The sequence below is a fragment of the Falco punctatus genome (genome assembly GCF_963210335.1).
Source record: "Falco punctatus genome assembly, chromosome: 13".
In the NCBI taxonomy this organism is placed as follows: domain Eukaryota; kingdom Metazoa; phylum Chordata; class Aves; order Falconiformes; family Falconidae; genus Falco; species Falco punctatus.
Genome location: NC_137593.1, coordinates 8651508 through 8667649, shown reverse-complemented (window position 1 = coordinate 8667649; position 16142 = coordinate 8651508). Strand labels below are relative to the sequence as shown.

General features: G+C 43.6%; 1 protein-coding gene across 4 annotated transcripts in view; it reads right to left on the bottom strand.

Annotated features, from left to right (window-relative positions):
- LOC308072740 (calcium-activated potassium channel subunit beta-2) overlaps window positions 1–16142 on the bottom strand; it is a 161533-nt gene that overhangs the window by 85951 nt on the left and 59440 nt on the right. The gene's annotated exons all lie outside the window — the stretch shown is intronic.

Sequence of the window (16142 nt, the reverse complement as noted above, 5' to 3'; positions counted from 1 at the left end):
GAGATGATGTTTTAAAATCATGACAAAAGCCAGCCAGTAAATTGATAGCTTCTGTAAAGCCAATGGAAAAATTAATGCTGTGGAGAAGTGGGGCAACTGCATTTCCCCCAGCAAGATGAGATCAAAGCAACTGTGAAAATGAAAATTCAATAATTTTTAATTGTGTTGAAAATGAAGACACACCCCCCCCCCATGATACAAAGACTCGCACGGAACTAGAGAAAATACATTCTGGGGAATAGCTACATGCTCCTAGTAAAAGGATTAACTCACCTTTCTCTGTCCTAGTCCAGATATTTTTTACTTTAAATGTACTTCCTAGTGAGACTAGTCATGTCTTTAAAAATGAGTGATTTACACTTTTTTTTTTTTTTTTTTTCCCCCATGGAATTCTGAACTGGCATTTTCATGCTGTCACCTCTCCATTTTCTGACTATTCTGTATTTGCAATTATTCTTTTGTGGACAGCCTCAGCACTAGGGATGAGCTTTGTGCTGCTAGCTGCTCAGCCTCCTGGTGCTGCCTGGGCATGGAAGGTGGCCTGCCCAAGGAAGGGGGGAAAGGTTTAACTGCCCAGACCCGTTGCTTGCATCAGCGTGCAGCCGGCATGGTGCTGAGCACTGCCTAGGAGTTTCCCATGCCTTAGGCTTGCTTCCTTGGTGGGCTGCTTGTGCTTGGCCATTTTACACCTTCTCTGCAACTTTGGAGGAAAGCAGTCTGGAGCGTAGGTTTGGGGGACTTGCTGCTGATGTCTAGAGAGAATTAATGAGAGCAGAAGAACACGTTTTAAGTGCTCTGTACTTTTTAGACACTTAGATACCAGAGGGTCTTAGCTGGAGCAAACTCTGATAGGTAACAGCTGTCGAGGGAAATTGTTCTGAAAGATGAAAAGCCTTAACTTATCTTGAGTGGCACTATATACGTCTACCCGCCTTTGCATGGCATATGCTGCAAAAGATCAGCTTCTTCTCACTGTGGTTAGGGGAAGGATGTAGCGAGGGAAAGTGGCATCAGAGGGAAGAAGGATAATTTTACTGGAGTGATCTGTTCTTTACCCGTGTCCCTGCCTGACAGGACAGTGCAGAGAAGTGCATGTGAGGGTGAACTACAGCTGAGCGGGGCCAAGCAGGAGCTGGCAGAAGAATGGGCTGGCTGGCTCGGAGGGATGGCCAGTGAGTGCCCGGCAGTAGGTGTATGGCTTGCGTTATCCAAAAGTTGTTATCCACTGGACTGCAGAGCAATTACTATGGCAAAATCACATAGCTGGCTATTGCAGAAGCAGTTAGCACAGTGTACTGATTACTCCCCACCTGGGCTTGATCACAAAGGGGCCAGCCACAGTGCTGTGAGCACTGGCTCTGTGGCAGGTGAAAATTCAGCTAGCTGGCAGCGGGATTATCCTGCCCCGGGCGCCCAATAGTGAAGAAGCATCTGGAAAAGGCTGCCTCTGGGGCATTTCTGGGGACTGGCTTGGATGGTTTGTTGTTTTTAAAGGACTGTATAGCAGGGGCTGAAGGAGGAGGGTCAGGTTGCTGCATACAAGGAAGGGGATTGCACCACCTTTGTTCTTTCAAACAAAAAAACCCAACTTTTTTTGAGTTCTGTGTATCTTGTAGGGCAGCGATAACTGAGTCGTTGCTTTTGGAGCCCCTCTGCCCAGGCTGCTTTTAGGCCATGCACGAGTCCATTGCAACGGAAGCTTTGCTGCAGGAAAAGCAGCAGGCCTTGGCTTATCCCCAGCTGACCCAGGCTTGATGTTACCTGTTTATAAAAAGGCTAAATGTCTGCAAATGCAAGTGCAAATCTGAAAAACTGGGCTGCTTCCAAATGGGCTGCAGCTGCCGTTTGGGTGTATGATACACATTTTGTTTCTTGCTGGGGAGCAGACAAGAGGAGGTTTGGTAAGCGCCACACTCTGAGGTCTGTGCGATCTCACTGGGAGCATTGCTTGCCTTCCCTTGGGCAGGGTGGCCCCGAAAACACCATGGTCCTGCCTTGGTCCTTGCCTTACAACCCCTTTCATCAGAAGCAGAGAGGGTGAAAGGCCACTTTTAATTTACATCTGGTCCCTTCAGGGTATGTCTTTAATGAGGTACTAAAGAGAAAGCATGTTCATCATCCTGGCTGTAGCCTTCTCACCGAATCACAGAATGGTGAGGGTTGGAAGGGACCTCGGGAGATTGTCTAGTCAAACCCCTGCTAAAGCAGGTTCTCCTGGAGCAGGTACCTCCTTCCTCCTTTCTTGGGAGGAAGCCTGGGCTTGGGGTGGAGGAAGCTTTCTCCCAGCGAGGCCGTGGGAAGCAGCAGAGGGGACTGCTCCAGGGTATTTGGAGGTAGCTGGAGAGGGAGCGCTAGACACAGATAAGACATGAGTCCAAATGGGATGGATGACTTGCACCCTGGGGTATTTTTCCTTGACATATGAGGGGAAGGCGTGGTGAGTCTCCCACTGACATTTCTTTGTTGAGTAGCAGCTCAAGAAAGTGAAAAACAGACGGTCTGGACTCATCTCTTCTTCCCTTCCCCTGTGTGTCTCACTAATAGCTGCTTAGGATGGATTTCCAGCTGTGATAATTATGTCTAATTGGCTGCAGCTTTCTGGCCAGCCTCACCTCCCCACTAGGAGGTGATGGCCAGGGTGGGAACAGGGGTGACCTGATCCAAGGCTGAGAAGCTGCTCCTGCTGCTTGTGGCCAGAGACCCCCTGCACATGTTTTCCCCCTGCGCTCAGCGCTGAAACACTTTGGGCATCTTAATATCTTTGGGTACTCAAGGGAAAAATAAATGTTTTAACTCCCACTAGTTTGACAATAACTAGTAATATGTAGATAAAAATGATGGGCTTTCCATGTGGGTTTCTTGTCACACAGATTTCCTTCAGCTGCCTGATTCTGCTGATCTCAATTTGAGCATTATATGAGTTTCTAGGAGCTGTAATGGGATAATGAACCTTGAAAAGGGAGTTTAAAGTGTTCCTATAAAGACACAATGAAGTTTTCCTTCTCTCCTACCCCAAAGCTAGACTTTGTTTTGTGTGCTTGAATAAAAAGCTGGTTAAAGTTTTAGGTGCATTTGGTATCTGTTTATGCAAAATCTAGGGCTTAGCTGTGATGAGATAAAAGTAAATCTGGCTTTATTGTTTCTTTTCCTCATTTAAGTGATCACAGAAAGAGCAGCCATAGCCCTAAATGCTCAGATGTGCTCCTTTCACGTTTGGTTTTTGCTTGTATTAGCGTAAGTCAGACTTTAAAATCAATTTTCTGCAAATTTGTTTGTATGAAGTTCGGCACAAAGCAAATTCAAAACTTGGCATGGCAACAGTGAAGGGGAAACCATTCAGAAATGAAGAGAAAAAAGGCTGGCAGCCGTTCAGTGTTATTTACCTTGATCTAAAATCTCACCTGTGACTGCTGGGACTAGTCAAAAATATGCTGTGCTCCTCTCTGTTCTCCTCCTCCATTAACCTGGTAGTACTCGTTAACTGACGAGCCAACTCATATCACCCTCTAACATCCGCTGCAAAAAACTGTGTTAATTAAATAGGTTACCAAATGGTATGGTTTGGGAGTGCAGTTCCTGGGGTGGAGTGGACATGGCTGTGGGTAACGTGAATGCTTTGAGTAATAATATCTAGCACTAATAAATCAGATTTTGGAACGGCTATAAAAATTCATGCTTCAAGGCTTAAAGTTAATCTCTGTCAGGATAAGACCTTCATTGGCATAGATTATCCTGCATTTACCAATTAAGGAATTCCTTGTATCTTCCTTGGAAGACCGTTGCTGTCTGGCTTTGAAGACAGAATTGTGCCTAGGCAGAGAATTTGTCTTACTGAGATGGCAGCTCTCATACCAGGTGCACTGACCCAGGGGGATAAGGCAAAAATGGGTGTGATGCCATGAATGTAGGAGTAGGAGATGTGAATTGAGTTTAGTCATTGTGTTGGGATTTGGGAGACTGACTGCTAACTTTGGTTTAGGCTTCTTATGTGTTTTTGGATAACATGGGTAATTTTTCTGTGCCTTTGCTCATCTGCTTTCAAATACCACCACCCCGACTCCTACATCTTTTCAGTTAAACCACTAACCCTTTACTGAGTAGCGATCGGTTCTTGCTATGGGCTGCTACAGTAAGTACCCGGCACTGTACAATCATGGAACATTGACTGAATGTGAGGATTTTCATTTTTAGCTGTGGTGCTGCTGACGCTCTTCACGATAAGGATGATAGCTGTAGCTCTGCATTTTCTGAAGTTTATTGGTTTCAGCATTTGTTTTTATGTTTCATATTCTTGTGTTAAAAACCACTGTTCACACATAATAGCCTGTTTGTTTGAATTTTCAGTTGTGAGGATGGATAGTAAAGACAATCAGGAGATAACAGAAGGTGAAGCAATCTGACAATATCACTAGAATCTGAATGAAGAAATCAGAGTTAATTTATGATGAAACACTTCTTTTGCAACACATGTTCTGTCCTGTTCACACAGCTTTAGCAAAAAAAGATACCACAGAGCAAGACACATCTGAAATCTCAGGAGCTGGGGAGATGCTGTCAGATATAATTTCTAACTGTTTTTTCACGTCTGGAAATAAAATAAGTTATAGATGAAAAAGATGAATTAGAGAGGAAAAGGAACTCCGTTTGGATAAGCAATGTTTCCTAGACATGTGCATGTGGAAGCCAGAAATATAACACATAAGAAGGAATGGAAAAAACCCCAACAACCTATCCTGGGAAATGAGTGCCTGAGAATCTGAAAGGCAGATACTGCTTTAGAAAGGGAGGATTTGCTTCTGTAGTTATTATGGAGCCTCATGAATGAAAATGTCATTCTTCTGGATTTATATTATTCAGTGCAATTTAATGGCAGGTAACGAGCTCTTTGAAAGAAGAGATGATGGTCTGGTTGCTGCGATGCTGTAAATACACCCCTCCACCCAGGAAAAAACATAGCCAGAGAGAAAGAGCTAGAAAACAGTACGGTCTCTGATTACCCCTCCACTTTTTGCTTCCCTGGCCAGCCCACTCTATCTCTGTTCTCTCTGCCCCAGGATATTAGTTATCATCCAACCAGCCTCAAATAGCTGCAAAATAATCATTCAGTACCTGCAACACGGTGATTTGTTTGCAGCTTCCACTGTCCCAATCTTTCATCCCTCTCTGCTGCTCACACCAAACAAGAAATAGGAATAGGACCCTCCAGGGAAGTGAAGCAGCGAGAGAGAACGTGCGTGTGAGCTGTTGCTGGGGTCTGTGCAACTTGCCCTGTGCACGGCGCAGCACCGGCTGGTGGCTCAGAACGCTCTTGGGCTGCACCTGGCGCTGGGTCAACACGCTTGACTCTGCAGGATGGCCAACAGCCTGCAGGAGCAAAGGTGGCCAGGGGTTACCGCTTTCATAACAGCATACAGCATGGCATCTGGAGCCAGCGTGGTTTCGCTTGCTGCACATCGTTGGTTCGGCACAGTGTAGGTATCTCTGTGTTTAAGGAGCACAGAGTGGCCAGCAGGATAATGCCAATGGTACCTCAGAAATGGCCAGCAAATTCTGAGACGTTGCAAAAATAGTTCTCTAGGTGCAAAACTCACACAGCAAACCTGCATAGGCTTAGGGTTTCCCTTCTTCTATGAAAGATACTCAGACCTTCAGATTTCAGTTGATTTGCAGTCCTGCTCAGGAGGGCAAGGAATGGGGTAAGAAGTGCCTGGGTGAGGTTGTGGGGGGGCTCTGGCTGCAGTGAGGACATCAGTCCCACCAAAATCCAGCCTGGGGACTGGCCACGGCTCACGACAGGGTGTGATAAGCTCATTTTCCTAGGAGGTTCCCCTCCATGCGGGATGCTCCTCAGAACATCTCCAATGTACCTCTCCAAAGCCCACTGGTGCATTCACAGGGGTGGTAGAAATAGGGTGCTGCCTGTCCTCCTACAGCTTGGGCAGTTCCAGTGCTTTTTGCAAGTGTTGCATTCATGTGCAACATCTAAATACATTTAATCGGTCTTTATGACCATGTTTGTCTTCCACCTGGCACAGCCTGAGGCTTTAATTGGCTACCATGTCACACACATCAATAATAAATATGCCAATGAGATAAAATTATGCTTATTAGTTCGGTAACTACTTAGTGTTATGTATCATGAATGAAGGTACACAAATGTTGCTGTACGCTGGCTGTGCAGTCTCACAAACCAAATATGTAGATGTGCATTCAGATCTCGTGTCGGGGACTCGCTCCTGTGCCTCTGCTTTTGAAGCAGCTGACAACGTGTTTTATCACAAGAATAGGGATTTTCAGTAATAGGTGACACTGTTACAAAACAGGTTTGTGTGACCATGTGCAACCTCAAAATCCCTTGCCCACATCACGCCTGTTTTCTAAGCTCCAGGAAAGGTGGGAGGACTGCTGGTTGGTTTATAGGGGCAGGCTGAAGATGAAAGACCAATGCCCCTGTTCTCAGTTCTCCGTTTTCCAGGGAAGTCTGAAGGCACTCTTGATGCCAAGCTGCTTTGAAAATCTAGCCCTTAATTTTGGCAACTCTTTGAAGATAAAGTGTTGCTCTTGTTGATGTTTTCAGCTTTGAGCAGATCCCAGATTTGTGGTATTGTGTTTCTGTCTTCCACCAGCCAAAACAAGGCAGTGCACAGCCACCTTGTAATGAACAGAAGAAAAGCAACTGGCTTTGTCATACCTCTCATGAAATACTTGTATTTGATTTTTGTATCAACTTTGAGACAAGAATCAGGCTGGGGTTTGTCCAAAACAGTTTGTTCATCTTTAGTTGACAAGCAGGACTAAAAAAAGGTCTTTATGCTCAGTCTCGTGGCTCTCGTGGCACCGCACTGTATAATCCCTTCTGTTGGGTTATTGAACTCCGTCATAAAAATAGTCAGAGCTTTTCCCCTTTCTGTCACTGGGGATACTTTTCATATTCTAATCCCTTTAGGGTAAGGCGATTTGACACCTAATGTAGTTTTCAAGGCAATATATATTATGAAGGCAAAACTAAACAATAACATTTATTCTCTAATTGCCTTTATAAACTCCTAACACATCTTGATGCAGTCAGCTTTTTTTTTTTATATATTTGACATGCACACGAGAGATGGAAGTTATCGGTGTAAAGAAATGCAAAAGTCATTAAGGATGCTGTCACATAATATTTATTTGTGCACATCTAGGGGGCTTCTAAGGCTTATGGTGTGGTTCAATAGAAATTACAGGGCTGGGGTTATTTTACTATTAACGGTTGTTAGATGTGTCAAAGCTAGTGAAGTCAGAGGAGCTTTGCGAAGACAAATGTATGAGAAGCATGACAGCTGGTGAAATTCATTGATGAATTCTAGTAAGATTGATTGGAAAGAATCTTGTGTGCTGGTGGATTTTAAATTAATTATGTTTTAACTGCTTTGGAGACAGACCTGAGAAGAAATTTGTGGAGCCAAATGTAAGTGGCTGCTCAATAAATGAGAGAGGAATAGGAAAGTAATCAGTATTTTAGCTGTGTACAGAATGAAAAAGAAATCAAACACTGAAAATATTATTACAATGCCATTAACATAAATCAATCGCCTGCTTTATCCTCAGGATCTTTTTTCATTTCTGGTCATCCTATTTCATAAAGCCTTTAATGGGTATAAAAAGAGTAAAGAGATTGACAGTGAAAATGATTAGAGACGTGTAGAGATTTTTGTACAAGGGAGGCAACGAACTGGGACTGCTTAGAAGAAAGCTTTAGCTCTGAGAAGAGACAGGACCAAGGCAGGTTGTAGGCACAAAACGTGGTCCCTTGACCGCCTTACCTCCTCGCCAGCCCTCATGGTCCCTAAACTCCTTAAGGACACTGGGTTTCTAGTTCGTGCCCTGGTGGCTCACACTTGTGCATCTGAGTGGCAGCTGTTGCTCCCGCTGTGGGTCACGGACCCTGTTGCTCCAAGGGATGTGGCAAGCAGGAACAGCTCGCCCCTGCTTGTGGGGCAGGCACGGCCAGCCACAGCACAGCCTGGGGCTGCAGGAACAGCCAAAATGGCCAAAAACGTGATTTAAAAAGATGCAGTTCCCTGAAATACCCATTGAAGGTCTCGCCCTTGAGAGCTGGTTGTGTGCCACGCAGCCTTTGGCGTATGGTGGGGTTTCAAGCCTTTCCTATCAGTGCCTTGTGCAGGTACCTTGGTTTGGGGGGTGTCTAGCTAGCTCTGAGCGTTTAAACTCCCTGCCCCCTCCAGAGCTAATAGCTAAAATGAAGCTGCTGGAATTTCTGTATCATGCTAAATTATTTGCCACACAATACATGCCAATTGCTTCATAGGATTTATCAAAAAAAAAAAGTCTAGAAATATCTGTAGGTAAAGACAGCATGTATCAATTCTATTGAGCAAGCTAAATATTTTAAAGGATATGTTAACTCATGCTTTAAGGGCTAAGTCAAACACGCAGCTACAGCTGCATATGGTTCGGGCAGTGGTTCCCTCGGCAGATTCCTCTGTGGTTTTGTGCTGTCCCCAGGAGGACACGTGCAGGCTGGCGGGATCCCCAGGCACGGTGCAGTTGGAGCTCCCACAGACAGGCTTCTCCAGGAGACCCATCTTCCCTGCCATTGCATCCGGGGGGGCTCAGCCCCCTACTCACTCGGGTGCTCCTGAAACCTCATCCTTTCTGCCTTTCTCCTTGGCAAATATGAGAGAGAAAAGAAAAAATGTTTCTGAGATGTAAATAATGTTTAACAAGTGGGCCTTGGAGCTGTAAAGGAGCTCACGCTTACAACATTTTGGTGGTTGATTTATTGCCAGATCCTGCTGGCCTTACTGAGGCAATTAGCTTGATTATTGCTGGAGGGATGCTCACACAATTAAGGTGGGCAGTGTTTCTTCCTTATTCCAGAAACCAGTTGTCTGTGCAGAAGTAGTTGATGCAGTGTAGTGGCGCTGAGGCAGCACAGTGACGGGCACTGAGAGGAACTTCCAAACCCAAACAAAAACCTGGTGTCCTTAAAAGAAGAGGGATGGATAGATGAACCATCTGCCTGACACTGTTTTCAGTGGAAAGCTAAAGCCTGGCAGCAAGAGACGTGTCCTCACGGTCTGCTCTGTAGGGCTGCAACTGTTGCCTCCCCAGCTTCTCCAAAGAAGGGAACTGGCTAATTAAACCTATATGTGCCATTTATCAAAAAGAGCATCCGAAGTCTTCCAGCGATATTTTTTCCCTATGTTCCTCCTATTTCTAAGGCACCTATCAATGCGGTACATAAGTACCATCTGGATACCTGGCTCATGACCAGCAGGCTGTGATGTGTGAGGCTTTTCAAACAGAGGCCAGAGAATAGGGAGTGGAAAGCCTAGACAAACCGTGTGTTTTAATGGAGGCTGAAGAAGGGTATAAGTGGACTTGGAAACAAAAAGGGCCAGAGAAATTCCTTTGTCCAAGAGTTTCTGGTCAAAGAAGAGATGCAGTATGTGAAATCTTCTAGGAACCTCCCTGGGTATAATTAAATTGCCTGGGAAGCGTACTTGCAGACTAGCAGGGCTGCTTTGTTGACTCTGTAGATGAGTGAACACTCACCACAGAGCAGGTGTCCCTTCTTCTGTGGAGGAAACATCTTCCAGCTCTGCCAGGAGGACCTTGGCACCTTGTGCTGGATGCCAGCACTGATTTGCATTCATGGCACAGATGTGCTGGAGTTCTATTAAGGAAGGGCACGGCTTTGAGATCAAGAGTCCTGGCTTCCTTCTCCCTCACCCTGAATTCAAGGAACTTTAGAGGTTTTCTTGGTTCATGAGAAAGCAGATGAACTTTCCAAAACCAGAATTTGGCTTTTTCATTGACCTTAAGAGTTTATGAATAGCCTTATCCAAGGTTTTAGTGTGAAGACACTTGTGTTTTCTTTTTGCTGATAATTTCATGTCAATAGTTTACTGTTTGTGTTAGCCCTGTCCCCATGTGGGTGCCTGTGTGTACAGAAAGTAATGTCTCAGGCTGGCAGAATATCTTTGCTAAGAAAACTTCTGTTGTCAATTGCTGGGAATTTTCCCTGAATTCTGCTGATTCTGGAGCAGAGTTAGGGCTTCCAGTGTTATGACAGAACTTTGCAAGTTCTGTGATAGCTTTTGACAGTCCATGTCCCAGCAGGGGAAGACTCCTCACTTGAAATCAATCAACAACTTCATCACACGGGGGAAAAAAAGAAACCAGAAACCTGCCTAGAAACTCAAACTTAGTTGAAAAGGGGATCCTCTTTGGCTGAGCTGAGCTGACTGCAGATATCTCTACACAACAAGCATATTCATGCAGGGAAGTGTCTAAAAGCGGGCGCACCTAACAAAGACATCCTGTTCACGCTTAATGCACCGGATAATTTTTTTTTTTTTAAATGCAGTTATTTTGTGAGCTCTTAGTGAATAAACGCATCCACACATGCATCTCTGAAGAGATTTTTAATTAATTGCTTTCAGTCATTTTCTTTTTGAAAAATTAGAACAATGATGGAATAGACTGGCGTGGAGTTTGGCTGAGGAAAGATTATACTAATCCACTTGAAATACGACTAAAACAGAAAGCAAGAGGAGATAAAAGTAATTTTTTTTCCAAAGCTTGTTTACCTGTGACAAAACCCTTCCACACAGCTGCACACAAATTACTGGATCATCTTAATTAAACTCTACCAAAAAAGATTTTGCTGTGGACTACTTGGGATATTTCACAACCAGACAGTATGTTCTGCTTTTTGCAAGAAGGGGGAATACGCGGTTTATGCAATTAATAATTAGGAGAACAGCAGAGCTTTCAAAAAGGAGAGTGGCAGCAAGGTCAAAGTGTTATATGGAAGCAAATGAAGAGGGGGAATTTGTCAGAAGTTTATGCTGTACCCCGATGCATCATAAACATGGGCTTTCAAAAGTCAGGGGACTTTTCATTTGCAGATCATCCAGTTAATAAAATGCTATCATTAGAAATGAACTTCCTTGGTTCCCTGCTTGGATTATTGCTCCCTGTACCTTGAAGTATATATGCTTTGTTGAAGGAATTGAATGATGTCCTGTTTGAATTGGTGTTTCCTACTCAGGCTTTCTTTCTAAAACTCTTACTTCCTGGACCAGTAAACTTTGCCAAATCACAACAGTCCTCCTTATACCTGCTTTGCAAGGACTGTTCTTCACAGTTGAATCAGTTCTTTCCCTAGCACCACAATAGCAGCTCTGGAATTCAACATACAAGCTTAAAAACTGAGCAGGACACTTGCTCCTGTGAATGGAGAGGGACATCAGTCTCCAGAAGGATTTAATATTCCTTTATTTCCTCTGACTTTGATTTAACCATGGGCTGTGATACTTTAAGTACTAGATATTAATTAGAAGTGGTAGGGAGTCCCAAAGGGACCAAACTCCTGATCTTCTCGCCATTCTTAGTTTGACTTATTTCAAGTTATTGCTCTGAAACATTATTTATTCACTCAGGAGCCTGACGTTTATCAGGCCTATCTAAATTTGCAAATAACTAATGGTTGTCAGTAAGGAGTGCCACTCTGCTGAGGTGGGAAATAGCTTGCCTGCAAGTAAAATACAGCCAAGTACATTGAACGCTTCTTGCAATGCTTCTTCAAGGCAGGCAATGTTATCTTGTCTCTTCTTTGGTACCATGCCTCAGCAGGTGCACAAGGACAGTGCTGTCCAGTCCTGGTGGGATGGTGACCTTGGGCAGATGAACCACTTTGGGCTTAAGCAGAAACTTCAGCCCCTCTCTGATCCAGATCTCTGATCTGAAAGGGAAGTGGGGAAGTGGGACAAATACTCTTTTGTCTACTCTCGTCTTCAAAACCCTTCTGGTAGTGGTTGTTTTAGGACAATGCAGTGGCATGCAGAGCAGGAGGAACACTGAATTCAGACAAAATTGCTGGGTACATGGGAACAGCTGAGGCACAGGTCCTGACTACTTATGCCCATCATTCTTGCAGTCTGGGAATCTAGCTATAACCCCCTTTCAGTGTTTTGGAGACACTTACCACCTACAGCTACTTTGAGACTTTTCTCCTTTCCCCTGAAGGACGTGTTCCCCACTGCTTTTGGATCTACCAGTTCCCTGTGATGGAGGTTTATGGTGCAGATCAGTGCCAAAGGTTCAGCAGTCAAGATAGGCTGGTGCAGGCTTTGATGACATCTTGTCTAGTTATGTGATGCAGAGGGTTACCTAAAAAGCTTGTGCATTTACTTGGAGCAGTTTTGAAAGACTGCTGAGGACCTCAGAGCTGCCAGGTCATTCCTTCCTTGGGTTTATAGAAGTAGATGATAAATAAACAGTGGGACAGTCAGGTGCGCTTGTGACTTGTACCCCTGACCTTTCCAAGGTTCTTAGAAGAAGATGTTGCTGTGTGTCCCTGCAAGGCTTATCAGTGGGATCTCCCTGCTCTCCGAAGCATGGACCAGAGGGGCAATCAGCAGTGTGGGAAGAGGGAGCTGGGAATTGACTTCTTCTGTGTTTTCCCTTTAAAATTTAACTATTTCTTTAAAAGCGGTCCATACAAAATCATCCTACTTGGCATAAGCAAAGATGGGGGTTAATTATGGTAATAAGATAGCTTTATATTAAGAAAGAAAAAGTATTTGAAGACCTAATAGGAGTTTTAGTGTTATCCAGGGGGAGTTTTAAGTTGGGATTTCATTCCAGACTACATTGAGTCAATTTTTGTCCTAGCAAAGATCCTTTGCATTTGCTTTGATTTTAGTTCCTCTAATTCTTTTTGTTCTCTTGTTCTCCCCAAGCAGTATTAATCTGGCATTACACGTACCCTGACAGAATATGAACGCATGTATGTTGCCCATAGTGACTCCCACTGTGTGACTCATGCGCAGCGCTTGCTGCGTGCAATTTAGGCACTTCTCTTTTTTTGGAATAAATAAGGATACCTAGGATCATTGGGCTTTAAAATCATTGGAAAGGTAAAAAAGGCCATTTAATGGGGGCAGAACACTGCTGGTTGGCTCTGTGTAGTTACAGCAACCCTCTTGATTCAGTGCATGCCTGACTTATTCTACATAAAGTAGGAAATAGTTGGATAATGCAGCTCACTTGGTAGGAGACGTGAGGTTTTCCCCTATATGACATAAACACAGTGCAAAAGTAATTCTGAAGGCAAATATATTCATGTTCTACAACCTTTTTCTCCTCATTTGTGTCTGAGTCAAAAGAGCTTGGTGTTTTGACAGCTGAATTTTCTTTTTGTCTCTGAGAGAAAATTCTTTGCCCAACTGATTTTCACTGCTTTTAAACCATGCACCAGATATTAGTTAGTTTTCTTGTGATCTGTTATTTTTACAACTCTTCCATATCTCCATGGCATGTCATCAGACCGCTGTATGACCAAAGCAAAACCATGTCACCCCCTTGCTCGACTGCACCCCTGGTGAGCACCCGCACGGGGAAGGGTGGGGAGTGACTGCTCCAGAGCTTGCTATGGACTGGGTCTGGTGAGACCATCAACCTTGTGGTTAAAGACCCAGATTCACTAGACTTATTGTTAACATTGCACTGGTGTATTTATATGTTCATGCTGTGCCAACGTCCACCTCCTACACACATAGCCTGTGTGCGGCTGGCCTCCCCCTCTGCCAGCGGTCACTCTCATTTTTCCCTTCCTTCAGTGTTTCCTCTCCGGCACTCACTGCCTCACAGTTGATGCTCTCTTGCTGTCCTCCCTGTTGGCTGTCTTCATGTCATGCAATGTGCAAGACAGGCACAACAGGAGAGGCTACAATGTGGAAAATTCAGAAATTTCTGTGATGGTGTGTTTTCCTTCTATTTTGGCCACGCAAACAATTTCCACAGGGATAGTGGACTTATACAGGAGAGTTAGGGAGAATATGGGAGCATGGAAAGCACCGTGGGATAACAGCCCATGCAGTGCAAGATGGATGATGCTGACTATTCATTTTAACAGAGCTGTAAGAATTCAAATACTTTTCATGAATATTCATATGAAACTGAAAGCTGTTTAACCTGGCTCTCACATCTGTCTGGTGGGAGCACTTCAGTGCTTATGTGTTGCTCGTATGACTACTTGCAAGACATGAATTTTAAACCTGACTGCTCAGATAGTGATGGAAATCCAATATGAAACAGTATACTTGGTTATGAAATTTGCAATTCGCTTTCTGTGAGTTAGCTACACAAATCATCTAATCAAGGAACACCACATGACTGAACTAAGCAACCCAGTATGAATTTGCAAACATTTGCTATTCGGAAAAGATATGTAAGCCAAGAGTTATTCACTGAAAATATTTCCAAATAATACCAAATAAATAAATTAGAAAATTGCATGAGTTCCGCAGACAATTGGTAAGCCGAAAGGCAGGTGATATTCATGGCAAAAAGTACTCATTGAGTGTCTGAAGAAAACAGTGGAATTGTTTCTCTGCACAGTGAATCAATCTGATGCAGTTTGCTTCGTTATCTGGTGTACACTGATGGAGCAAAGAGTGCTGAGAGATTTGGAGTCACTTCTGTCAGGCTCTCAGATGAATGGATATTTGCTGCTGGCAGAAGTTTTTGTAAGTGGCAAATTTATCTTGAATAGTTTTGAAAGCAGATTTAGTTTTGGATCATGGGATTTGCATTATGTCTTATTTTACCGTTGAAAATACCTGACCTATTAACGTGCTCCCGATGCAAAATGCAAAGCAAGATTTTGTCTTATCTGGAGCTCTACGTTCAGCCTCGTTCCCTGAGCACCACCATCTGTGTTTCCATTGCATCATTAGTACACCATCCTCCCCTTTATTCGCAAGGCAGGGCAATTACCCTGCCATCTGCAAAGAGGCTGGGGGACTTGCCCAAGTCCCCAGAAGAACTTCAGCCTGGGTGCAGGTGCAGGTTGAACACAGCCTCCCACCTCCTTGGGCTTCCCACCTTCAGCCTCTTGCCTCAGAAAGGCACTGAAATAAACCAAAGTAAAATTGCCCAAGCCTCTGGGCAAAAGTGAGACGAACAAGAAAAAACAGGTACTTGATTTCCACATGCATTTCTGACACAGGTTTAATATCTCTGCATAGTATCTTTTTTGATCCATACTGCAAGCCAGTAGAAACAATTGCTTTGGAAGAAAGTTTGCACTGTTACCATTATGTACTGAGGAGTGTGTATCCCACAGGTCAAATTTTTTTTTTTCCCTAGTTTGCAAGGCAAAGTAATGCAGTTGACTGAAAAGTTGTTGCTTGGATAAGATATTTATGTTTCTTAAAAGGAATTGTAACCATTCCTGTTCCAATATTGCTTCTCTGGCACAACCTGTATTTGCTTTGACCGAATGCATTTAGCACTTCTGTTGTTAAATTGTCATTGGTGTTTTGTTATTAAATTAATTATATCGTGACCTGTTTACAACACAGTATAATACACTGAAATTCTCCTTAAAGGGAACATTAGTTAGGATGAGTAAATTTAAGTTACTTGCTAAGTCCCTGCACAATAGCGATTCTTTTTCTAATGAAGATTTAATGAAAACAATCAGTCTAACAATTTTCCAAGTTGTGAGCTTTTGACAACAGTATTGTAAAGTATGCTTAATAACACCCACATTAAAGTAGGTTTAAAATGGCATCATAACTTTAATTTTAAAATTTAAAACAGCAAGTGATACCGTACCTCTTACTGCAAGATATGACTTTCAGCTTCTTTAAGTGCATTTTTACTAGCTCCTGTGAGAAGCATTTCCTCAAGCAGAACATTTTATTGTTACTAAATACCACTTAGTCTGAAGTCCCTCTGTTGTTTGGAAATTAAACTTTAATGCACAAGTCAAAACAATTCATCCACACAGGGAACGTCACACTCGGATCTAACACACCAAATGATAAGGATTCTGCATGTACACGGACATAAGATTTTCATTCATTAAGTTCCTGCTACTTGGTTAGGGTCGTATGCAATGACAGAAAGGCAAACTGGCAACCCAGCACTGACCAGGACCCCATGCAGACCTTGCTGCCCTGTTTTGCCCTGCAGCCCCAACTCTTTGATGTTCAGACATTTTCTTGTCTAGTAACGCTAAACAGGCACATCATAAAAAAAGTACATGTGGCTTCTAACTTTGCATATCTCTTCTTGGACTTCTGGCTGGGAAGAAAGATTTTTCAAGGGGAAGCTTTCCTGTT